Source organism: Nyctereutes procyonoides, unplaced genomic scaffold, assembly GCF_905146905.1.
Source record: "Nyctereutes procyonoides isolate TBG_1078 unplaced genomic scaffold, NYPRO_anot_genome, whole genome shotgun sequence".
Lineage (NCBI taxonomy): Eukaryota > Metazoa > Chordata > Mammalia > Carnivora > Canidae > Nyctereutes > Nyctereutes procyonoides.
Window position 1 is genome coordinate 3,930,001 of NW_026575042.1, and position 25,785 is coordinate 3,955,785.

Consider the following 25,785-nt stretch of genomic DNA (forward strand, 5'->3'; position numbering starts at 1 on the left):
AAACTGTTTTCCAAAATGCTTGCAAGAGAAGTGACATGGAATTAATAGAATAGAGAGCTCCAAGAATGGGTCCCTTGCAAAACTGGTCTTCCCAGCAAGAATTCTGCTAGCATAAACAGACACAATCAACTTTTTTAGAACTCGAACCTAGTCAAATACCTGTGTCAACCAGTGAGTGCTTAATGAGGAAAGATGCAACTGAGTTTTGGTAGGAGACATTGTGTGGTTTTTGCGTACCTGCCTACCATCCTTTATTCCCCAAATCAACAGCAGCCTTGTGGACAATGGCCCATCCCTGGCACAATGTATTGGCACAGGGAAAGCAATATGGGCCTTATTCTCAAAAATTATAGTCCTGCATTTGGCTTGTCTAGTGGCTCCTTGAGGAACCATAGCAGAGACTGAACTTTATTTTGCCTGCCTCAGGTTAGAGTGGCTTTCTGAGTGGCACCTGATGGAAGCATTAAAGATATATGCTATCCATTGCTGCCTAGGGCAAGGAATTAAGGATGAGGCAAATAGCAGACAGGCTCAAAAGCAGGGTATGAGGAGGCTGAGGAGGACGATTCTTAAAGGAACAAGAGCAGTGAAGGACTACCACGTACACTGAGGATCTGGAATGCAATGTGCATTCCCTGGGGGCAGACACATACTCAGAAAAGGCCTGAATGGACCTTTCGTCTCTGGCTGATCTTTGGGTGCCACTTAAGTAGGAAGTGAAGGTTAAGGTTGAGTTATAGTCAGCTTGGTTTAGGATTGAAGGAGGACGCTAGCCCAGAGCCAGTATGTAAAGACCAAGGGTTTGTTTGTTTCTTTTTTCATTTTGTCTCCAGGAATTTAAGGAAATATATTCTGTTCCCTAGCTGACTGCTGAGATAACAGAACAGAAGCTTCAGTGAGCATACAGGACAAGGATTACAATCTTTGCAAAAGTAGTTTGGAAATGGACAATTGCAACCTTCAACAATCAACACCAGAAAGCCCTATGGAGAGGGAGAGAATCTATAGAGATGGTGAGTATGTTTGTTGTTTAGGACTAGAGGAGGAATGTGCACAGTACAAAGATGATGCCCAGGGCAGCCCTGGTGGCTCAGTGGTTTAGCGCTGCCTTCAGTCCAGGGCATTATCCTGGAGACCCAGGATCGAGTCCCACATCAGGCTCCCTTTGTGGAGCCTGCTCTCCTCCCTCTGCCTGTGTCTTTGCCTGTGTGTGTGTGTGTGTGTGTGTGTGTGTGTGTGTGTGTGTCTCATTAATAAATAAATAAAATCTTAAAAAAAATAGATGATACCCAAAGGGTATGAGGTTTCATTTTGAAGTGATGAAAATGTTCTAAAAAAGTGGTGATAGTTGCACACATCTGTGATTATACTAAAAACCATTTACTTGTACAGTTTAAATTAGTGAAATGCATGGTATGTGAATGTATTTCAAAAAAAGATTTTTTAAGCTCTTTTGTTGGCTCGTACACATTCTTAACTCTAATATATTCTTGGTTAATTTATCTTTGTGTCAATATGAAATATCTTGGTCCTGAACTTTTCCCTTTGAATCCCCTTTACTTTTTGCTTGTACTTTATTGATGTATTGTATTGTGTAAACATAAAATATATTTAAGATGTACAACTTTAAGATTTGGTACATGTATACACTGTGAAAGAATCGTCACAGTCAAGTAAATTAACATATGCATCACCTCACAGAGCTACCATTTTCTTTTCTGTGTGTGTGTATGTGTATGTTGAGAACACTTAAGATCTTCCCTCTTAGCAAATTTTAAGTATATATTACTGTTAATTATAATCACATTGTTGTACATTAGATCTCCAGAACTTATTCAGCTTGAAAAACTAAAACCTTGTACCCCTTGACCAACATCTCTCCATTTTCCTCTACCCCCAGCCCCTGCTAACTATCATTCTACTTTCTGCCTTTATATGTTTGACTATTTATGTATTCCACATACAAGTGAGATCATACAGTATTTGTTTTTCTGCATCTGGTTTCTTTTTATTAGCACAGTGCCCTCCAGGTTAATCCACATTTTCATAAATGGCAAGATTTCCTTCTTTTTATTTATTTTTTATTTGTTAAGATCTACTTATTTATTTATGTAGAGGCGGAGACAGAGAGCATGAATGGGGGAAGGGGCAGAGGGAGACAATCCCAAGCAGACTACACACTGAGCCCAACACAGGACTCAATTTCATGACTCTGAGATGAAATCAAGAGTTGGATGGCTCAGCTGACTAAGCCACCCAGATGCTCAAAGATTTCCTTCTTTTTAAAGACCAAATAATGCTCCATTGTGTGATGTATATAGATTTTCCTAGCCTAAAAGTATGAATGTATTTATATGTAAATGGGTTTCACTTGTGGCAAGAATAGCACAGACGTGTCCAATCTCTATGTTGCACACCTGAAACTAATGTAACATTGTGTGTCAACTATACATCCATTAAAAAAAAAAAAGGCTTGGGGCACCTGGGTGGCTCAGTCCATTAAGCATGGGACTCTTGATCTCAGCTCAGGTCTTCATCGCAGGGTTGTGAGTTCAAGCCTTGCATAGGGCTCCACACTGGGCATGGAGCCTACTTTAAAAAAAAAAAAAAAAAAGACTGAACTCTAATGTAAACTACAGACTTTAACTAATAACGATTGGGTCACCAGGCATAACAAATGTACCACAGTAACACAGGATGTTAATAATGGAAACTGAGGGGATAGCATGGAGTCGGGTGGGGGCAGACAGGATATATGTAAACTCTGTACTGTCCAACTTTTTCTTTCTTTTCTTCTTTCTTTCTTTCTTTCTTTCTTTCTTTCTTTCTTTCTTTCGAGAGGGAGAGGAGTGACGGGGGTAGAAGGAAAGGGAGAGAGGATCCCAAGCAGGCTCCATGCCCAGCTTAGAGCCAGATATGGGGATCGAACCCACAACCCTGAGATCATGGCCTGAGCTGAAATCGAGTCAGATGCTTAGCTGACTGAGCCCCCAGGTGACCCTTAATTTTTCTGTAAATCTAAATCAGCTCTAAAAAATGCCTATTAATTTGAAAAAAAACTATAAAAGCAGAAATTTATCACAGTGAGATAAATAGAGTTGAATAGAACCAGAATGTGGTTTTTGAGAAGATTAGTAAAACAGATAACTCCTGATAATACTGATCAAGTCAAAAAGGGAGAAGGTACATGTAAAAACATTAAGGACATTGTATGGGAAAAACAATACATAATACTAAGAATAATTTTGCACCAATAAATTTGAAACCTCAGATGAAAATAGTCATTTTTCTATAAAGTTGTAAATTTCAAAAATAAATTGTATGTCAAAAAAAAAGTAAAGGAACTATAGAAAACATAAAAAGACAACTAATCACATGAGAAATGGAAAGCTCTGGGAAACTTCCCAAATGTATCAAACAATGTTGCAAACAAGTTTTGTAAAAACTTTAGGGAACAGAAAAATGCTCTTACATGAAAGATTCCAGAGTGCAGAAAACATGGAAAACTAATTTTGTGACTTTGGAATAATCTTGTCACAAAAATTAGACATGTATAGACAGCAAAACAATAACAACTAAACAGAAGGCAATCTCACACACATTGATGTGAAAATCCTCAATATTAATATTAGCACATCAATTCCAGCAAAGTAATAAATCACTAATGATAATGTCTGTGGTATGAGGGGAGCTCTGGGGCTAAGCTGTGGCCCTGAAGGTGCTTCCGCCCTGGCTGCTGTTCTGCTAGCCCTTCCTTGTTCCCCACCCCACCCCACCCCACCCCACCAAGTTGTGGAGCATACCTCTGTATTCCGGAAGGAGCAAGAAAGGAATGGATCTCTTTAGCAGCCTCCCATAAGCTGAGAAAGCCAAGTGCTCACTCACATGTTCTCACTCTGTGCCATGGGAGAAATCACCGGCTGAGTAGGTTTCTCTTGGCACTGAGCTGTGCCACCTTGGGGGAGGTGTGAGTGATACAGGTAAAGTGAAGCTGTTCCTCTTACCTCTTCAATGCATTAACTTTTTTTTTCTCCAGCAGTGCTGGACTCCTGGACATCCATAGAGGCACTCTCATCTGTGGCTGATAGCCAAATTTATGTTCTTTGGGGGAAGATAATAGAAACTCCTATTCCAACACAGTTCAGATGTCACTCTCCATCATCTCTTTCTGGGATTCCTATTACACACATAGTGGGACTTCTCAGTCTAGTCTCCATAGGAGTCTATAAATGATTTGTCTTTATCCCATTCTATTTTCTACCTTTTATCTTATTGTGCTGTGTGCCAAGAGATATTCTCAGTTTGATGTTTAGTTCTCTAATTACTCTCTGGCCACGTCCAATCTTTTATTCAACCCATCTATTTGGATTTTTACAAATTCCAACAGATATGTGTTTGCATTTTCATATTTTGAAAATATGTGTTGTATATTCAAAATCTTTTTTAGTTTTTTTCTCACAGCTGACTATTCATATTGCATAATGATTTAAGAAATGTTTTATTTTGGGATCCCTGGAGTGGCGCAGCGGTTTGGCGCCTGCCTTTGGCCCGGGGCGCGATTCTGGAGACACGGGATCGACTCCCACGTCGGGCTCCCGGTGCGTGGAGCCTGCTTATCCCTCTGCCTATGTCTCTGCCTCTCTCTCTCTCTCTATGTGACTATCATAAATAAATAAATTAAAAAAAAAGAAATGTTTTATTTTGAAATGATTTTTAGACTTATTGAAGGGTTGCAAAGATAGGACAGAGTTTTTATCTTTCCCTTTAATAATGCTGCCATCTTACATAACCATGGTGCAATTATCAAAACTAAGAAATTATTACCTCTACCATACTATTAACTGAATTGCAACTTTATTCAGATTTCACCAGTTTTCCATTAATGTCTTTTTTCTGTTCCAGCATCAAATCCAGGAACTGACATTGAATTTAGTTGTTCTGCATTGTCAGTGTCAGTTTCTCAGTCCTCTCTAGTCTTTCAGATTTTATTTCAGAGGGAAAGACTTGCATGAGTGCAAGTACCTATGGGGAGTGGGGTGGGATGAGAGGGAGGTAGGGATAGCAGGGGAAGCAGACTCCCTGCTAAGCGCAGAGCCTTAGGTGGGGCTGGACCTCCTGACGTGGAGATCATGACCTGAGCCAAAACCAAGAGTTGGTCACCCAAACGACTAAGCCACTCAGGTGCCCCTTATGACCTTAATACCTTTTGAAGGGTACTGATCAGGTGTTTTTCAGAACATTCCTTGATTTGTGTTTGTCTGATACTTTCATATGATTAGATTAAGGCCACAGATTTGGGGGAAGAATATAACAGAGGCTATTATTCCTCCTCAGTGCATGGCGCAAGAGAGTACACATGTCTGGAAGTCTTATTTGGGGTGACATTAACATGGATCATTTGGTTAAGGTGGTGTTGGTAAGAAAGAGTTGTTCCTTCTCCCTTTATTTATTCAATTTAATTATTTGCTATTATTAGCCATTTGATGCCTTTAAGTAGACATTACCAAATTTTATGCAAATTTTTAAATTGTCCCTACTTTCAGAGACTTATCTAATTTATTTCACCATTACCAGAAGTTCTTTATCTATAACATACCTACCTATCTATATTTATGCCTCTGATATCTATTTTTGTCTCTATCTCTGAAACATAAACAGAAATATTTAAGGGAATTTTCACTTCTAATAACCTTAACCAAACAATCAGTGTTAACATCACCCCAAATAGGCATAGGTATTATTAATATTGTCTAGAATGTATTTCAGTTTTTTACATGAATGATATCGTAATGTGCAATCAGATTTGTTTTCTCAACAATTATGTCTTGGGCTCCTATATTAGAACATACAGTTCTTCCTCATTCTTTTTTGAATAATACCACCAAACTCAGAATGATGGATAGGGTAAGGGTTTGCTTTTTTATATGGTTAGTAGCCCAAGGGTACTTTGAATTTTATATAACATTTTGATTTTCTTATTATGTGAATTTGTTTTGAGTTGCATAATCAAACATTTGAAACATGAGTGTTATATTGGTTAAAAAGGCATTTTGGAGTAAGAACAGAAAACCTTTAGGTAAGAGAGTGTCACTTTGCCAGACAACTTCTTTGGCATTGGGAATATTTTTAGCATACTGTGTTAATTTTTTAAAAGTAATCTCTACACCCATTGTGGGGGTTGAATTTACAATCATGAGACCAAATCTTTTTTTAAAGATTTTATTTATTCATGAGAGACACAGAGAGAGAGGCAAATACATAGGTACAAGGACTCAATGCCAGGACCCCGGCATCGTGATCTGATCCCAAAGCACACACTCAACCACTGAGCCACCCAGGCACCCCACCATACCTTCTCTCTACCAATTTTCCACTATTTTCAATTTATGAGGAGCCTCAAAAAACAGAAGTGGCCTTATTAAGGAAGGAACGTCAAGGGGTCAAGGGAAATTTGGTAGTTGCTAGTAGAGTGTGGCCAGCATCCTGCCTCAGTTTCCCTCCCAATACCTCCCACCCCCACCTCCATCTAGTGTCTTTGAATGTCTGTGGTATGAGGGGAGCTCTGGGGCTAAGCTGTGGCCCTGAAGGTGCTTCCGCAGCATGACAGTCTGAGCCAGCCTGGATGCCCCGGTTTCCTCTGTGGCTGGTCAGCATGGTGCCCCAACTGGTGACTCAGGCAGGAGGGACTTGGCCCCACGCCCCCCCCCCCAAGGTGGTGGCTGCTGTGGATTGTCCCGCCCCCTGCAGCCTGAGGTGGGCACTGCAGTGACGAGGTGCTCAGTCCAGGGAGAGGTCTGCCAGGTTCTGGGCACAGTGCTGCAGGTAGTCGAAGTCAGGCACGGGGAAGGGCACACGGGACCACTTCTTGGCCTGGACTCTCCCTCGGGGTGTCTCTAGAAGCATGCTGCGGACTTTGAGCACCGGCAGCTTCACTGACTTGTAGATCATCTGCAGGCCCCAGGCCTCCCCACAGTTCCTGCAGTGAATAAAAGTACAACACTCAGTGCATGTCCCAGCCCCATGCTTGGAAGCTTGGGAGTGGGAGTGGGGCAGAGAATGGGGAAGGAAAGAGCAGATAGGAGGTGATACTGAATGACTTCACATTCACCTGTGATGCCCTTTGCCCAAGCCAGAAGAAAGCAAAGGGGAAAGGGCTGCAGGGTACATGATTTATTTTCACTTGAACATGGAAGGGAAGTCTCACACTCCCCCTTCCCCTTCTCAGGGGGAGTGTATCTTAATCAGCACCCCCTTCTCCATCCACCCTGCTGGGAGGAGCAACTCAGCTGACCCAGTCCTCTTACCGTCCTCCCTTGAAGAGGGTTTGGCAAAGAGGACAAAGGACGGAGCCACACCAGGCAGAGGTCTGAAGCCCTGGAATGGAGGGAATGAGGCACACACACACTCTGCAGTCAAGAGCGTGCCAGAAAACCTCCTCAAGTGCTTTGGCGAGCAGACCAAAAACTAGCCCCGTCACGAATATCAGCTGGGTTTTACTCTGATTTGGAAAAATGTGCCGAAGACTCAGATGAAGTTCAGCGTCCAAACAATGTGTCCCATCGAAGGAGAAGGGAACATTGTACGTTTTTTGTTCTCTCTGTTTGGCCAGAAGCAGAATGCTGTAAATTTGACCCTCATAGATAGCTGGGTAGATACAGCTATCTTTCAGCTGAAAGAGGGAAGCAGTAAAGAAAAAGCTGCTGTGTTCCGCTCCATGAACTCTGCTCTTGGGAAGAGCCCCTGGCTTGTTAGGAATGAACTCACTGTGGCAGATGTTGGGTTATGGTCTGTGCTCCAGCAGACGGGAGGCTGCAACGTGACAGTGCCAGCCAATGTGCAGAAGTGGATGAGGGCATGTGAGAACCTGGCCCCTTTCAACACTGCCCTCAAGCTCCTTAAGTGAAGTTTAATAACTGTAAAAGGTTGACTTCGAGAATGGTGCTGTTTCACGTGTATTGTGGGTAAAGGAACTTGTACTAAAATCGGTCTATCTGGGCCAGTTGCCTAGAATCAATAAAGGCATCGAATGAATGAATGAATGAATGAATGAATGAATGAATGAATAAATAAATAAATAAATAAATAAATAAAAGTGAAGTGACAGTTCAACCCAGTCCCTATCTGAGTTACCGACTTCCCAAGGACTTTGTAGACCTGTCTACTGGGGAGGATGCTCACAAACTCATAGATTTTTCTTAAACTGAAAAGAAATCAGCAAGAGGATGACTGATTAGAGCGCAGAGTTAAGTCCGAGGTAAAGAAGAAACCACCTTGGTGTCAGGAGGCTGCTCTGAGCTCACAACTTCCTGTACCCCACTCAGGTTGGGGTGGGAGGCAGCGTGAAATCAATAGCTTTTTATATCCATGTATATTAAGCTGGAAAAAAATGGAAGGACTTTGCTACTTGTAAAAATAAATAATAAATAGATCTTAAATATAGGAAAAAAAAATTGGTGCATGCTCCACCAATTGAGCCAGCCAAGGCACCCCTAACACACTGTGTTTATAGTAACTTTTACTCTGTAGCATTTCAAAAGATCCTATTCCTCCATTTTTTCTCAGTAATTTGGTCAATATCACCAGCCAGTCAAGCCATATAATCTGTTCACTGAGAACAGAATCTTCCTCTGAATATGGAGTCATTCTTTCCATCCATTTTTTCTTTTTGGCTTCTGTAGGCACAAATTGTGCATTTTTGTGGGACCTGGAAGCTGAAGTTGAGTGTTTTTTTTCTTAATTTTTCAGATGAATGAAGTTCCTTAAAAACCAAGTCCAAATAGCTACAGAACAATTCTTTTATTTTTTCATTTACTCATACACAGACTATTTGCAGGGCCCTATTAAAAGTCAGTAGACAATAAAATATGCTGTCAATATATAATATAATGAAAAAACAGTGGGCTTTTAATTATTCTTCCAAGACTATTCCTACCATTTTTAATAAATTAAAGCAAGGTTGGCCACCTTTTTATGATGGCATAGAAAGTAAACAGGACATGACTAGCAATCCACAATGCAGATTATGCAAGTCTTCTCAGGGCAGGGATGTTTTTCTGCAGGGTTTAATCAGACATTAATTCAATGTCTGGTGGGGCTATATGCCTATATAGCATCTCCTATGGGCTCTGGCTACCCTCTCTTGATCCCAATCCAGCTTCATCCCTAGACTTTGGCTATCAACTTTCTCCAACTCACAGGTCCCTTGAGACTGTTTCTTGACTTCTTGTTTCCCCATCACTTGTTTATTGAATGAGTGAATGAATGAGTGAATGGATGAACAAAGCTAAGCATATTGCTCACAGTCACAGTATTTCCAAGTGGCAGAACCCTTTTGTTTCTCTGTTATCCACTGTAGTAAACAAAAGAGAAATACAAAATTAATCTGCCTCCTTTTGCTGACTACCTGTCTGGGTCCAAGTCAATTCTAGCTAAGTGCCTGGAAAATTGTCTTGTGTATTTTCCTATAGTGGTGCCTGGCGGGCTCGGTCAGTAGAGCATGTGACTCTTGATTTCAAAGTTGTGAGTTCAAGCCCCGCATTGGGCATGGAGCCTACTTTAAAAAAAAAGTCTATACTGTTATTTATGGATGACTTAACCTAATTATTGCTGATTAACTCAGCAATGAGTGCTTTTATGTTCCAATACATATTAGAAAGAAAATATTTGCACAAAGCTTGATACATATCTTTAGACAGTAAACTAAAGCTCCAGAATGAATAAAAAATATTTAAAGTAGATGAGTTGGTATTTTGAACAAAGGTAATATGTAGATTGTGATGAATGCACATGTTTATTTCTACCTCCCACTATTCCTTTGAACATTATTTAATGAAGATATTCATCCCTGTCCCTCAACTCCCAGTGGGTCCATGGCTTATTTTCCACTTTAAAGTAAAGTCCCACCACCGCTTACATTTACAAATACAGGTTTGTTTTTTTTTTAATAAATTGGCACTAGACACTTAAAGAAATGCACAGCTTTGCTTGGCATTAAGTTTCCACCTATTTGCGTTCCCATGTCCCTGTGGATGTATCTGTTTTGGGATCTCTTGCAGCTCTTTTCTCAGTCTTTGGATGTTTACAGAAACCTCTGTCTTCCTTTTGAAGTATCTTTGCCTTACCAGATAGCCTTGTATGACAGGACGAAAAACAACCCTATGCAGACTTTCCATCAGGGCCCACATTTGGTCCCAAGCTTGACAACTTTTGGAAGCGTGGAGGTAGAGCCCCCAGCTTGGCCAACAGGAAGCATTCTTTTTTTTTTTTTTAATTTTATTTATTCATGAGAGACACACAGAGAGAGAGAGAGAGAGGCAGAGACACAGGCAGAGGGAGAAGCAGGCTCCATGCAGGGAGCCCAACATGGGACTCCATCCCGGGTCTCCAGGATCACACCCCGGGCTGCAGGCGGCGCTAAACCACTGCGCCACCGGGGCTGCCCAAAAGGAAGCATTCTAAACACAAAGAACAACTATGTATAAGGAAAGAGGCATTGGACCCAAATAAAATAATGGAATTCTGCTTAGCAGGCACCTCTCCATTGTTGGGGCTTATAGAGCAACAAATGGTGAGCAACAGAATAATTAACCTAACAATAGGTTTGATGACAGTCTATGAGGGGGATCTAGTTTTCTGATGGCCAGGCATCTTGGGCCCTTCTATCAACGCTATTTCTTGAAGGTAGTGTTAAAATATGTATGCCTTTGCTAAACTTCGGTAAAAAGCCAAAATCAACATATGGTCTAAGACTAGAGATATTTAACATGGGCCAGATTTTCCCTGTCTTGTTACCATGTTTCATGTATAGGATGACCATTCTTCTGGAATTAAAGATTTGGGTGCATAGCTTGACAACGACATTTATATTTTAATGGGTACAACAGGACTCTATTATCTAAAGGAGATCTAGGAATGAACAGTTCCCAGATTAGCAGTCATCTTGTTTAATGTCTGAGAGTTGCACTGGAAATTGAGTAGAATGTACTCTGTTTTCCCAGAGCAAAAGGATGTAGTTCAGCAGTTCCTCTGTTATTAAAGGAAGTAAGGATCTTGACCTTAGACACGGTAAAGGACTGGAGTGTACTTATCCTTCCTGTTGCCGCAAGTTGTCCTTGCTCAATTCACCTACCTTTTATTGGGCACCTATTCTGTGCCATGTACTGAGCTGGAAGCTGCAGATGTAAAGGAAGACACAGTCTTTGCCCTTAAGTGGTTTACAGAGCAAGGCAATATGCTAAGGTACCATGCATGTAGAAATTATTATGGGTAGTCATTTTATGTATAGAAAGATTTGTGATTTGTCAAGTAATTCCAATTTCAAAAACCCTAAATGTGAGGTAGCATTATCACTTCCATTTTATAGGTAAAGAAACTGAGATCAGAGATGCAAAGTTATGTCTCCATGATGGATATTAAGTTGCAAAAGTCAAATTTAAACTCAGTTCTGCTGACTCCTTTCCAAAGTCGTCCCTCTCAGTAGCATCTGTATTTCAAAAAGGATCAAAGTGTTCCATGAAAGCTGCAGGACTCAAACCAGGGACTTTTGGAGATATTTGGGAGACTGAAGCACAGCCTCCCCCCCCACCAGGGGCCCATGACAAGCCAGCACAGCAGTAACTTGTGACATGTCCCCAGAAGTAAGCCTTATTCTAAGGGGTAGTACTGCAGCCCCACTCCTCAGCTGCCCCGAATGGCCTTCCTGTCAAGTCCAAAGCCTGCCTTCCTCTGGGGCCAAGGCTTCTGAATTGCTTTCTGCGGGTTCATTCCTACCTTTCATTAGATTAGGTGCAAACACTCTGAGTAAATAAAATAAAAATTCTCTAGCACCAGCAGCCCACTGCTAACAGCTACTCTGGATGATTTTCTTTTAGTTAATAATTCAATTGCAAAAAAAAAAAAGAAAGAAAAAAAAAAGAGGGGCTTGGCAGGGACTTGGCTTCAGCTACAAATCAACTTCAGACCCCAGAGGAACTTGAAAGAACTACTAGTGCCCACAATGGCTCTTCAGTGCAGCCTGTGTTTATTCAGGACCAGCCCACAACCTCCATAGCCCTAAAGGCAGCCTGCATGTAAATGCTACATTGTGCAGTGATTTTTTGATTATGTGGCTTCAGGCTGGTGGTAGATGATTTGTGAGACTGCTTCAGATCCATCACACTTGAAATTTTACATTTGCTGGTATCTATTGCTTTTGAAGCTCACTCATTCATCCTTCCATTCATCAAAGGTTAATTAAATGCCTACTGTGCTAGGCACTGTATTAGTACCAGAGATAGGGAGACATAAAAGGCCATGGTCATTGCCCTAAAGAGAAGATGCTAAGAAGAGACCCATGTAATCCCCTGGCAAGTTCCTTATTATACTGAGAGCATTCCCATAACACTTGCCGTGCTCTCTTCTTGGGATCCTTTGATGAGTTAACAACAGATTGCTGTTTATGATTAACATCATACACATAACATCATCAAAAATAGATTGAGAAACTACTGTGAACCCAGTACTTCTCCAGGCAGCAGAGATAACAACACAGAAAAGGCATAGACTGTCCTCAGACTAGTGTGAGAGATAGATCTGCCAAATAATTGTTGCATTAAAGAGCCATAATTACTAAGAGACAACTGTTCAGGCTACAGTGGAAGCACAAAGGAGAGAGTCATCAGTGGAAAGACTGGACTAAGTTACAAAGAGGACTTCACAAAGACAATGTTGCTGGTAATGAATCAAGAAAGATGAGCAGGTGTTCATCCAGGTGGACCATGGGAAACAGAGTGTCCCCAATACCATGGAAAGTACCTCACTCATTCTTTAACCAGACGTTTATTGAGTACCTCTTATGTGGCAGGCATGGAATTGGGGCCGTACTAGACACTGGTGATAAAGAGGATGGTAAGACCCCCTGGAAACCTATTCTCCACAAAAAAGGGATAGACCCATCAATACATAATAACAGCACAGTGACCTAAGCTGTTACAGTTACAAGGTGTTCATGAGGTTACTTATGGTTTCCTTCTCACATCTGGACATAGACTGTCAACATTAGAGTCTGACTTTCTAGAACATAATCCTAATTTAATAAGAAGAAATGCTTACAGAGTTTATAAAAGGTAACAGAAGAGATTTGAGAATCAAATATACAGTTTTGACAAGCTAGCTGTATGACCTTGGGTAATTTGCATAACCTACATAGAAAAAAGCGAATATGTTCTCATTTGCAACCTGACTATGGAGATCTTATAAGGATTAGAGATAACACATGCATTACAATGCTTGGTTATCATAGGTGATCAATAAAAGGCAATTACTTCTTAGTGCACATATAACATTGAGAAATGAATTTCCAGTACCAAAGTGATACACTAAGTTTATTTAGGACAATCATTACTCATTACTTCACTGTTAAGAAAACTATGATCAATATTTGGCCTTCTGACTCTATCTGCCCAGGAGAAACCTGGACATAACAAGATATAAATGAGGCCGGTAAGCTAATTAAATTTTAAAATCTTTAGTGGTTATTCCAAGAGATCATGTTGAATGATGTAGGCCATTAGAGTACTTGGTCAGATTTTTAAACAGAAAAACAACTTCCCCTACAACCATTAGATAACAAGTTGGACAGTATAGACAGTATAGACTAGTCTATGGATTATCTAGGGATTTGAGCACAGCCAGGCATTTTTTTTAATGCATGAATCTGAAATGAACCAAAGCAAAATATTTTGAATAGAAACAATGAGACTCTCAGGGAGGGCCTAAGTTCACTCCATTTCTTAAATACAAATTTAATGACCACAGAATGTTTATGAGTAGTGTGTGTGTATGTAATGGTAGGAAACTAGGGGAGGAGGGGATCTGAAAAGGGGATGGGTTTGGGGGTAGGAGAGAGTTGAGGAGACCAGGGAGGGTGGGGGAAGAAGAACAAAACAAGGTGACCACAGAAGATGGCAGAGTGACCAATAGGACCACCTCACCGTCTCCCAACCCCCCTCTCCCCCTCCCCACCTATTGTCAAGGCATCTCCGGATTACTTGGTGGTGCTTTTTGGGATCACTGCTGGGGCCACCGGGGCCAAGCTGGGCTCGGATGAGAAAGAGCTGATCCTGCTCTTATGGAAAGTCGTGGATCTGGCCCAAAAGTAGGTGGGACAGTTGCACAAAGTACTAGTCAGACCGGATCAGTTGGAGCTGATGGAGGACTATAAAGATGAGACCAAGATCAATGCGGAAAGTCTGTCCTCCTCCCCGCAGCTGGACCAAGCCCTCCAACAGTTTAAACAGTCAGTAAGCAACAAACTGAATATTGGGGTTGGAACCTCCTTCTGTCTCTGTACTGACAGACAGCTTCATGTCCTGCAAATCCTGCATCCTGAGGCTTCCAAGAAGAATGTATTATTGCCTGAATGCTTCTATTCCTTTTTTGACCTTCAAAAAGAATTCAAGAAGTGTTGCCCTGGCTCGCCTGATTTTGATAAACTGGATGTTGTAGCAATGATAGAGTGTTTAAACTTTGAGAAGAATAGTTTGGAAAAAAAAAAAAAAAAGAATAGTTTGGTCTCCGGTATGGAGCCTTTCAGGTTGAAGATTTGGGGAGTATAATTTTAGCAATGATTTCAGAGCCTTATAATCACATGTTTTCAGATCCAGAGAGAGTAAATTACAAATTTTAAAGTGGCACTTGCAGCAAGATGGAATTTATTGATAACAACACCATAGTCTGGGCGCGAGGTCTACCGTAGCAGTCTTCAGATCAAGATATTGCAAGATTCTTCAAAGGACTCAATATTGCCAAGGGAGGTGCAGCACTTTGTCTGAATGCCCAGGGTCAAAGGAACGGAGAAGCTCTGGTGAGGTTTGTAAGTGAGGAACACAGGGACCTAGCATTACAGAGGCACAAATATCACATGGGGACCTGGTACATTGAAGTTTACAAAGCAACAGGTGAAGATTTTCTTTAAATTGCTGGTGGTAGGAATATTAGCCATTAGAAACAACAAATACCCACCATTTGCTTTGACGTGGATGGAACTGGAGGGTATTATGTTGAGTGAAATAAGTCAGTCGGAGAAGGACAAACATTATATGGTCTCATTCATTTGGGGAATATAAAAAATAGTGAAAGGGAATAAAGGGGAAAGGAGAAAAAATGAGTGGGAAATATCAGGGAGGGAGACAGAACATGAGAGACTCCTAACTCTGGGAAACGAACTAGGGGTGATGGAAGGGGAGGTGGGCGGGGGGTGGGGGTGACTGGGTGATGGGCACTGAGGGGGGCACTTGATGGGATGAGCACTGGGTGTTATTCTATATTTTGGCAAATTGAACACCAATAAAAAATAAATTTAAATAAATAAATAAATAACATGGATAACATGGAAAAAAAAATTGCTGGTGGTAGTGGATCTCTGGGTGGCTCAGCGGTTTGGTGCCTGCCTTTGGCCCAGGGCATGCTCCTGGAGTCCTGGGATCGAGTCCCACGTCAGGCTTCCTGCATGGAGCCTGCTTCTCCCTCTGCCTGTGTCTCTGCCTCTCTCTCTCTGTGTCTCTCATGAATAAATAAATAAAATCTTTTAAAAAAAATTGCTGGTGGTACATCTAATGAGGTAGCCCAGTTTTTCTCCAAGGAAAATCAAGTCATTGTTTGCATGCGGGGCTCCTGTTCATGGCCACGGCAGATGACGTGGTGGCCTTCTTCGGACAGCATTGCCCCATCACTGGGGGAAAGGAAGACATCCTCTTTGTTACCTATCCAGATGGTAGGCCAACAGGGGGTGCCTTTGTCCTCTTTGCCTGTGAAGAATATGCACAGAATGCATTGAGGAAGCATAAGACTTGTTGGGTAAAAGATACATTGAACTCTTCAGGAGCACAGCAGCTAAAGTCCAGCAAGTGCTGAACCGATTCTCTTTGGCCCCTCTTATTCCACTTCCAACCCCCTCCCCCCGTTATTCCAATATTACCTAAGCAATTCGTGCCCCCTACGAATGTTAAGAGACTGTATATGCCTTTGTGGCCTTCCCTATGTGGCCACCATTGAGGACATCCTGGACTTCCTGGGGAGTTTTCTACGGGTATTTGAACGCATGGGGTGCACATGGTATTGAATCACCAGGGCCGCCCATCGGGAGATGCCTTTATCCAGATGAAGTTTGCGGACAGAGCATTTATGGCTGCACAGAAGTGTCATTAAAAAAACCATGAAGGACAGATATGTTGAAGTCTTTCAGTGTTCAGCTGAGATGAACTTTGTATTAAAGGGGGGGCACTTTAAATCGAAATGGCTATCCCCACCGCCATGTAAGTTACCATGCCTGTTTCCTCCCTCCTCCACATTTCCAGCTCCTGCAGCAGTCATTCCTATGGAAGCTGCCATTTATCAGCCCTCCGTGCTTTTGAATCTTTGGGTGCTACAGCCCTCCACCGCGTACTACCCAGCGGGCACCCAGCTATTCATGAACTACACTGCGTGCTATCCCAGCTCCCCAGGTTTGCCCACTAGTCTTGGCTACTTCCCTACAGCTGCTAATCTTAGCGGTGTCCCTCCCCAGCCTGGCACAGTGGTCAGAATGCAGGGCCTGGCCTACAATACTGGAGTTAAGGAAATTCTTAACTTCTTCAAGGTTACCAGTATGCAGCCAGTGATGGACTTGTACACACAAATGACCAGGCCAAGGACTCTGGTCAAAGAAACCCAAAGAATGGGTTTGTATTTAAGGGCCCCAGCAGTTAGACCATCCTCAGAAAAGAAGTGTTTGAAAGATGCGTGGTGATCCCGAAACTGTCAGATATGACAACTTCTAGCAACGTCAGGGGAAGTTTGTCTACACTCAGACTGCAGTATTTTCAGCAAACATGATTGGACAGTGGGCTTTTGCCCTATCTTTGGGTAGAGTAAAAAATTTGAGCCAGTAAAGCCAAATCCTTGTAGCAAGCAGCATGCCTGGCTCCTTGCTGGTTGCAGACAGGCATTTAAAATGTGAATTTGAAATCGGGTGGACGCCATTACTTCCAGCTAACATGGCATCATGCATGTTTCCTAAGTTTTAAGTCTTGGACAAAAAATATTAGTGTCTACCATCTCCATCAGGAACTCTGTCGTGGAATCTTCCTTTGTGTGTTTCCATTGTTCGTTCTCCATCTCTCAGTCTTCTGCACAAGTGTGCCCTCTTCCTAAGTCTTGAATTCAAGAGGGCAGCCCCGGTGGCCCAGTAGTTTAGCGCCACCTTTGGCCCGGGTGTGATCCTGGAGACCTGGGATGGAGTCCCACGTCAGGCTCCCTGCATGGAGCCTGCTTGTCCCTCTGCCTGTGTCTCTGCCTCTCTCTCTCTCTGTGTCTGTCATGAATAAATAAATAAAATATTTAAAATAAAATAAGTCATTCAAGAATAAGGTCTTGGTATCTTTAAGTCAAAAACTTAAGAAATAAAATGAATATTTTCCCACTGCCTTGGCCCTCATGATGCTTTGCAGTTAAGCCAATGAAACTTGACTTTTAACACACTTTGGGATAAATCAGAAGATCTTGGGCACCCACCACCAAACATTCATAGCTTAAAAGTTGCATCTTTTTCTTCAGCATGTACCAGTTTGTAAATAAGAATGAACTAGGGACCAAAATGCGAAAACAAAAATGAGGCAGCTATGTGTAGTTAGTCATTTCTAGTTTATTTTTTTAAAATATTTTTATTTAGTTATTCATGAGAGACACACAGAGAGGCAGAGACACAGGCAGAGGGAGAAGCAGGCTCCATGCAGGGAGCCCGACGTGGGATTCAATCCCCGGACTCCAGGATCACGCCCTGGGCCAAAGGCAAGCGCCAAACCAATGAGCCACCCAGGGATCCCTCATTTCTAGTTTAAACTGTAAGGAACATTGTGGCTTCGTAAGTATTATTTTATATTGTACTTTTCCCATTACTGATGATTTGGACTTTAATAAGAGAAATCCCATTTTTAATATTGTAAAATGAGACTATTTGAACAGTGTATTCTAGAAAGCAATATACTAACTGAAGTGAATGCTTGTATATATTTAGAGCCTTAAACCTTTCTCTCTAATGCCTTAACTGTCAAATAATTAAAACTTTTAAAAGCATAGGATTATAGTCAGCATGCTGGACTGAGAGGTAAACACTGAAGCGGTTAGAGCAGCTATTGACGCTGTCAGTGTTTAGCACTATATGTTTAGCTACAAAAGTGCAATATTAGACACTGGCTAGCTAGTCCTGCTGCCTCGCGTAACTCCAGAGAGGAAAATATGATTCGATTAAATGTACATGTGTTTCTTAAGTTCCTCCTGCTGTCCTTAGTGTTTGGATGCAATGCCCTGCAGATTTATGTGGCTGCTATTTTTATTTACTTTGCATTACTTTGATTAACATCTTGAATGGAGAGCTAAACGTTCCCTCTTCACCTGACCAGGAATGGCCCTTTAACTGCAGTAGGGAAAAACAAACAAACAAACAAAAAAACATTTTGCGTGAAGATTGGTGACAACTGGCACTTAAGATCAGAAAAAGAGTTGTTTATACCAGATGCTTTAAGATGCTGTCTGCCCAAAGCTCTGAGAGACTTTAAGATAGGAAGTAATACTTTACCACAAGACCACTGAGTTTTCGTAGAATTGTTACATTTGATGATAAAAACCTGCCTTTTTAATCTCAAAAAAAAAAAAAAAAAAGCTCTGAGCAAGAGGTGGCCACAGGATGAGTGCTGGGAGGGCAGGAAGCTAAGACACTAATGGTTTTTTTTTTTTTTTAAACTTTTTATCTTTAGAAATTCGATCTTTTTAAACTGGGGAAACACCCCACACTAACTCACTCCCTTCACCCTCCTGGGGGCAGGAGTCCCCAGGCCTTCCTTCCTGTCTTTGGTCCTGAGGAAGGCACTTGGCCACTACGGGCCACAAGGCTTTTGCCCCCATGAGACCCCTGCCCTGGAGTGGGAGCTCTCCCTCACTTCCCCAGGGAATACTGGCAGAGACTTTGAGCTCTGGGAAATAGGGGGTCACATGCTTCCTCTATCCTTTGGGAATTTTTTTATATGAATAAAAGTGGATTTCAGGGGAAAAAAAAGAATAGGGAAGTCTAATACTCCATTTTAAGTTATTTGCATTTACACAAAAATACACTTTCACTTTTCTAAATCTTTTGATCAAAGACTATTTGGTAGGTAAAGCCTTAAGTGAATAGTTTTAGTAAATGTAAAGAAAAAGGTATACCAACATGAAGTCCACATTTGAGTGGATACTAGGTGGAAATAAAAGGACAGTCACAGTAGAACCAGAAGTGGGGGCAGGAATTCAAAACCCAGGTCTCAGAAATTTTCGAAACCTTTGGGTGGACTTTGGACTTTTCACAGAAACTTGTCTTTGTTAAATGAACATGTGTTAAGTTTATTACTTGCGGAATAGGTATTTGGTGTGCCTCAAGGGGGCATGTGGAAAGATCAAGGGAGTGCAGGGGAAGAGCATTCTGGGGGTTGTTTTTCTCCCATATTTACTATCTCTGTCTTTTCACTATAGTTATTGGGAGATTTCTCAGTTTAATCTTCAAACCCATCTATTGAGTTTTCCATTTCTGATCTTAAACTTTAATTCCTAAGAAATCTTTTTTTTTCTCTAAATATTCCTTTTGAAGGGGAGGGGTTGCTAAAAAGAAAATCTAGCCAAGTAAATGCATAAAGATCTAATTGGCTTTATTAAATGATTCATAAATGATTCATGAACTAGATAGGCAGCATCTTACCTCACTGAGGAACTCTCAGGAGTTGTACAAAATGGAAGGTTATTATAGGAAGAAGGATGGGGCAAGAAGTTAATAGCAAAAGAAAAGAAAGAATTGTTTCAGGCTAGGTCACCTTTCCTTAGGGGAAAGACAGTGGGTCTTCTAAGGTGGATTACCTCATCTTCTTTTGAGGGGATGGAGAGATGCCCGTGATAGATTCCTCATAGATGCTGATCAGAAAATTCCTGATTGACCAATTGAGACTACATTTTGGAGGAAGTTGAAACTGCAATTAGGTATTAAGTGCAGATTTGGTGACTTAAGTGATGCCATTTGGGGCCTGTGGCCTTCTTTTCAACAGGGTACAATGCCCGTTCAACGTTTTTTAATGCTGTATAATCTCCACGAGAGCAGTAAGGTTATTGTGTTGAAGTTTTCTTTTCCCTGCATTGTCTCTGTCTTTTCCGAGTTTTTTGTTCTTATTTCTCATTTCTTTAGGCGTCTATCATCTTACAGGTTTTCGTCAGATACCTAGTGATCCTGCATTGTCCACCTTCCAACAGATGAGGTTATCAAGGGATGTGTGCTATGACACCTACACGCAAGGACCCATCTAAGTCATGACACAACTCTGTTTGTTTTTTTAAGATTTATTTATTTATTTATTTATTTATTTATTTATTTATTTATTTATTTATGATAGACATAGAGAGAGAGAGAGGCAGAGACACAGGAGGAGGGAGAAGCAGGCTCCGTGAAGGACAAACAGTGTATGTTCTCATTCATTTGGGGAATATGAATAATAGTGAAAGGGAATATAAGGGAAGGGAGAAGAAATGTGTGGGAAATATCAGAAAGGGAGACAGAACATAAAGACTCCTAACTCTGGGAAGCGAACTAGGGGTGGTGGAAGGGGAGGAGGGCAAGGGGTGGGGGTGAATGGGTGACGGGCACTGAGGGGACACTTGACGGGATGAGCACTGAGTGTTATTCTGTATGTTGGTAAATTGAACACCAATAAAAATTAATTTATTAAAAAAAAAAAAAGAAGCAGGCTCTGTGCAGGGAGCCCGATGTGGGACTCAGTCCCGGGACTCCAGGATCACGCCCTGGGCCAAAGGCAGGCGCTAAACCGCTGAGCCACCCAGGGATCCCCGACAACTCCGTTTTCTCTTTAGATGGTCCCATAACTTACATGATATCTCCAGGCACACATGCCCCAGGAATCCATATATTATAAGTTTGTTTAACATAGGCAATCCTAGACAACCGGGTATATCCTTCTAAAAGCATTCCAAGGATAAGACTCTCCCACTAGCAACACAATCAATTTGTTTGCCAGGAGGTCTGTAATTAAATGTTTATAAAGCTATTTAAGTGGCTCACCTTCTTTCTTTCCTTGTGTCTCCCAGGTAATGAAGAGGAAGAATTATAGACCTATTGCTTAGCCAATTACTTTGCTGCACTTACAGTGTGCTAGGACATCTCATTTAATCATAGTGAGAACCATAAGGCATTGGTATGATTATCCCCATTTAACAAACAAGGATATGAAACCCAGCACTTAAACTATCTCTCCTAGGTCATGACATCTGGTAAAATCAGGAGGCCCTCACATGGCTAACCTCAATTTCTTCTTCCCATTGTGATTCCTAGGATAAAGTCCCCTAGCCAAACAACCCTCCTTCTCACGGGGACCAGTCATAGTTTCTGCTTTTCACTGAGTAGCAGGCTCCAGTTCTCCACCAGCCTGAGGAAATTATTTAAACAGGACAATCACATCCTCCCAGAGGAACCAGAGGTCACCTGACATTCTTGTTATTTAAAGCCTATGTCACTTAGCCCCTACTTGCTCACTCTGTTCCCAAGTGCCAACCCCTATGTGGCCCTAAATGGCATGCAGTGTCCTTCTTCCCTACCCTGTGAGTATAAGTGACTACTAAACTGCTGTCAGTCTAATCTGTCTAGTGTTGGGTGTGATGTGTTTGACCATCCTCATAAACCCAGAGAGAAAAAACAAGAAAATTAGATAATGAATCCAGGAGACCCAGAATGTTAAATGTAGGAAATCCAAAAGAAGAAATCCGACAGAGGGAGGAAACATCAAATAGATAATAAGATAATACAAGTTAGGGATGGAGATAAGACTGATGTTGTTTAAGGGTATAAACTCGCAACAAGTAGTGAACAAGCCACAGTGATCTAATGCACTTTATAAATAACATAGACAACAATATTGTGCCATAATTATGGAATGTGATTGAATACAAAGGCAATAATATTACAGTGTATAAATGTATCAAAACAACATTTTGTACACCTTAAATTTATACAAATTACATATATACAAATATATATGTCAAATATATTCAATAGTGAATAAATAAATAATCCAAGCAAGTTTTTCAGGCCTATAGGATATCATAGCTTGTGTGAAATTATGGATCATACAGGCATCATAATGTATTCAAGAATTCTAGAAACATCCAGAGGTTTCTTAATTTAGTGTAGATATTTTTATCACCAGAATTTGTATATAATCACTAGAAAAAAATAAAAATTATAGCCTTTAAATAATGTCAAATGTTTTTCCTTTGACAGAATGAGCCTCCAAAAAGTTTATATTGATTTCATGTATACAGTTGATAAAAAAAAATTGGACCACTATTGGAGTAGACTGATTTTCTACTTAAAGTACCTGATAACACTGTGTGAAGCTGGCATCATTTAACCATTGATGGAATCAATGTACGTGCACAAGAAAACTTGAAATAAAATGAAATTAATTTAAAAGTCATTTGAATTGAAAAATCATGTTTCATGGAATGATATGTAAATGGATATTATACATGTTAAATGCTGCCCTCAAACTTTTAGAATGATTGCTGATGCCTCTTTAGTAGATTCACATATTCTGATTTTCATGTTGTCAGAGATATTCCTCGGGTCCATGATGAGTGGTAAATACTGACAAATATTTTGGGCAACTTAACATGTTCGTTACTAACTGCCTTGATAAATGGAAATAGAGTACTTGATTTTTCACTAAATATGCATTTCCTTTCTTAATTCGTTGCCACCAAAAGGATTTACTGCAAAATAGTTACTAAAAATAACTAGTAACTAATAACTAGATTTACACTGTACAATAAATGATCATTTTAAGTAGTAAGAGCATTCAAAGTATACACTAACTGCTCCAGGTTCAAATTATCCAGTCCCTATTTTGTGCACATATTTCACATAAATCTAACCTATCATGTCTCACTTTTCCTACTGACCTTCTGACTGGTGGCCTCATGCATCTCAGGTCACTGAAAATCACCTAATTAAGTGGCTGACAGGAGGTTTGAATACTTTTCCTACCATAATTACAGGCTCTAAGGAGTGAGTTGTCCCAAGCCACTTGGGACTGAGCATACTTGATTATATAATTGATTGGTTTGCATACTGTCCTTAAAAGTGAGAAGTTGGTTACATGGCATTAGGAGAAGATCAGGGAAAATGAGATAGTTCACTGGATAGCTTTCATGTTTAATCATTTTTCAAGTGAGAACTACACATGCATCTCACACACTATTAGATGAGAACATTCACAAACCAGAAGTACAGGATTGAGGACTACCATTCTAACTTAATGTTAATTCTACTATTAATAATATTTCTTCAGAACAAAAAAAATATTTCTTCAGAAAATGAAAAATCTGGGTCAAATATGAAATTGGATGGGATACTGGGACTACAGCTGTAAACAACAGGTATGAACCGGTATGTCTGGTCATTCAGTGTTTCCCATTTGCCAGAGCAAAAGCCAGAAGAGTTTGGAAAATATTAGTGGCTCATCTTCAAGATAAACAAGAGTTGATACCTGTTCTTCCTGGAATGTTGTCATTACTAGAATAAATCAACACAGGCTTTCGTACCTGTTTGGTAGTTATTAGCCGAGTAAATGGTTCATTTGGAGAGACTAGAAGTAGAACAGTGGTTACCAGGAGCTGGGAGGCTAAAGAAATGGGATTTATTGTTTAATGGGTACAAAGCTTCTGTTAGGGATGCTGAAAAATTTCTGGAGATGAATGGCGGTGATGGTTGTACAACAACATGAATGTACCAAATGTCACAGATTATACTTACAATAATGATTAAAGTGATAGATTTTGTGTTAAGTATATTTTACCACAATGAAAAAAAAAGTAGCAAAAGGAAATTCTCCCAATGGATAGAACTTTGGTTTTCATGGCCTTGTTCATGAATCTGCACAGATCTATGGATAATGCCTAAAATAATTGGTCAGAGACTTGAAAAGTTCAAGACTGGAATTGTGATAACAATGTCATCAGCACGGACCTCTTGGAATTAGAAGCCTGTGATATATGCAGCCCATGCCCCCCAGAAGCATTCAGTGGAGAGGATGCCCTTAATAATCAGGTGGACACTTGGAGAATGGGACCCACACTCTAGTTGTCAGGTACCTCTTCTCCAGCCACATCTGTACTTCTATAATGGAAGCAGATATGTAGAGATGATGGCAGCAGAGATGGAGGCCATGCAATAGTGGAATAATATAAACATCTTCTTAGATTTGATCTAATTACCACCACTGCTGAGTGTCCAATGTGCCAAGAGCAGAAGCCACCAAGAGTCCCCATACAGCATCATTTCCTAGTAGACCCCTCCTGTTGGGTATGTGGGGAAAGGTAATTTGTATTGGATCCTTTTTTCACAGTCACAGTTATTTGTTCTCATTGTAATAGATCCTTATTCTAGATATATTACCTTCCTTGCCTTCTTTGCTTCTACTAGCATGACTACCATGGACTCATAGAATGCTTCATCGATTGCCACAGAATCATGCATTACATAATCTGGAACCAAGAAACTGATTTTGCAGCAAAGGCAAATAGGGCAGTAGAGTGCATTAGTTTTACTTCATGCCTTATTACCCAGAAGCAGGTGACTTGATAGGTGAGGTCACACCTGGTGACAACACCTTGAGAGCTTAGGGCATTTGCCTAGCATACGGATGTATCTTAAACCAGCAGCCAATACATGGTGTCATTTCTCTTATAGACAGAATCCACTGCCTAAAAACCAAGGAGCAGAAGTGGGAATGACTTCCTTTCCATTTTACCTAATAACCCACCTCCCAAAGTTTTGGATACCATCCCCACAGTCTTTAGATTGGTGAACTGAAAGGTTTGGGTGGGCAAAGGGCAAAGGAGACCTACTTTCACCAGTAAATACACAGCCATATGCTAGTAACTTGGAAGCAAAGATTGCTCTCCAGCAAACAGAGAAGGTCACCATACTGGCTGGTGATTGATCCTGATTACCAAGGAAAATTGGGTAGCTGCTACATAATAAGGTATGGATGACAATGTCCAGATCCCAGGGAACTCCCATGTCCAGTGACAATAGTCAGCAAGAAACCATGGCAAACTAATAAAGATAGATTCTTAGTATGAGTTAAAGTTTCCCACCAGCTAAAAAAAAAAAAAAAGTCATGTAGGTCAAGATGCTCATAGAATGGAAGGGGGAACATTGCCATGATTATCGAATAAGGCCTCATGACCTTATGGAAATGGGCCTCTAGCATGCATGTTTTATTGTTACTTACTTCTTCCCTTTGCCTTTTGTGTGAAATAGCACTCATGTGAAAATAACCACTGATGGTGGTTAGTATTACAGTTAAGCTCCAAGTGAGAATATGATTGAATCAACATACAGAACCTGATAGGACTTTATGTTTCCCTCGTTTTGTTTTGAATTCTCTTCATCATGTGAAAGAAAGAATAGATGGACTATGTGGTTGTTTTCCAATGGTCTTTCCAGCTCCATTTCCTGCCCTTCTCTGACCAACTCTGTACCTTGAGATGATGCTCTCTAAGGACTCTGGCACCTGTGCTCCTTTGCCCTGCAGCTATCAAATGGCTCAGCCAATAGGAGGCATAAGGAGGAATCTGAGGAGTAAAAGGAAAAGATGTTAGGGTATTTCTTCCCCATTCCCTTCCTACCGGATAAGCAGCAGCGATTTTTGTTCCTTTATGTATAACTAACATTCCTTT

At 40.9% G+C, this 25,785-nt stretch overlaps 2 pseudogenes; both read left to right on the plus strand.

The window, feature by feature from the left end:
* Window positions 1–7,186: 7,186 nt before the first annotated feature.
* LOC129507293 (aminoacyl tRNA synthase complex-interacting multifunctional protein 2-like) lies at window positions 7,187–7,926 on the plus strand (annotated as a pseudogene).
* Window positions 7,927–10,016: 2,090 nt separating this feature from the next.
* Window positions 10,017–16,709, plus strand: LOC129507294 (epithelial splicing regulatory protein 1-like; annotated as a pseudogene).
* The last annotated feature ends 9,076 nt before the right edge of the window (window positions 16,710–25,785 follow it).